Genomic DNA, 1,481 nt, shown 5'->3' with positions numbered 1-1,481 from the left:
AGCCTGAGCCGAGTCCTCAGGTAAGGCCTCTAAGTGGCTGGATGGAGAGACAGCATATTGGGCTTGCCATGCCCCTAGGCCCCAATATTTAACCGTAGTTCGGGTTGTCCCTTCACTCTTCCCCAGGGCTCTGCTTTGGAATTCCTCTTTTGATGGGACCCCTGAGGTAACAAACCTGAAAGGAGTCCTCCCCTCCCACAGATTGACGAAAAACAATTGGGATCGGCTTCAATCCAAAGAGAGTAAGATTCGTCCATGGCCCATGAGGCCTCCCCAACATTCCACGGCCGTCGCTGATACAAAATCCAGAGACAAAAGCCTGAGCACGCCCCTCAGACTCGCTCATTCTTCATATACTGAAGAGTTCTTCAGATAAGAACCTACACGGCACTCGAAGGCACCCAAAATATATAGTCTAACCTGGGCACTAATGCACGGTGGGACAACCTGAGCCCGGACCTCGTGACCAACACCCAGACAGCTGACCGCACACTGAGCACATCAGACCCGCCATGGCCTTAGGTCATCATCTCTTCCCTACCTCAGTTTTCAGGCTTCAGAACCTAGTCCTTATCTCCAATCACTGCCCAGGGGTGACTCTGATGCAGAAATCAGAACTCTTCCTTACCCATGGCAAGAAACCTTGTGGTTGGCATGTTGACCAACGTTCAGTGTAGGAGAAACCAGCATTCACCCTGAGGCCCCGCCCCTTCTTGAGTGCGAGGAGGGCATAAACACGCATTGTGACCCTCAGCGTGAGTCCTGTCCTCTAGTACGTGCTCTCAGTGGCTGGACCATTAGATGTCATAATGGGCTTGACATGTCCCTAGGCCCCAATTTTTAACCAGATTTCTGGTTGTCCAGTCGCCCCTCCCCAGGGCTCTACTCTGGAATCCCTCATTTGTTGGGACACCTGAGGTTGAAAAACAAAACAAAACAGATCCACAACAACAGAGCAACGGACATCTTCCATCCCACAGAATGACCCCAAACTCTTTGGACGGGGCCAAACCCCCAGAGAGTAAGACTCGTCCTTTTCCCATGAAGTCAGCCGGAAATTTCACGACCATGGGTGACACGATATCCAGAGACAAAAACATGAGCAAGAGCCTCACACTCGCCCTTTTTTCATATCCCGAAGAGTTCTCCTCATGGTCTGTAGATCAGTCCTGCCGTACCTTTGACCAGAAACATAAGCCGAGTTTGTGTTTTCAGAAAACTGTCCAAACAGCCCTGGCCTACACACCCTACAGGCTCAGGCCCCTGGAGCCAAACCTGACGACTGTGCTTGCCCTCTCCAAGGGAATTGTGTGTGCCCATTCCAATGGCCACAATCCTACTAATAGGATCAACCTCCAAAGTCCCTGAGGCCATCCCAATATTTGTGGCTTCCCAGGACAAGAGGGGCAATCTGGGCCCATCTGAGCACCTACCGGCACTCAGACCCGTAGACTGATGTCCCCAGAGGTAAAAAGGCACGA

Source organism: Mustela putorius, unplaced genomic scaffold (genome assembly GCF_011764305.1).
Source record: "Mustela putorius furo isolate JIRA1106 unplaced genomic scaffold, ASM1176430v1.1 tig00001665_pilon_pilon_pilon, whole genome shotgun sequence".
Lineage (NCBI taxonomy): Eukaryota > Metazoa > Chordata > Mammalia > Carnivora > Mustelidae > Mustela > Mustela putorius.
Note: the sequence above shows the minus strand (reverse complement) of the source record.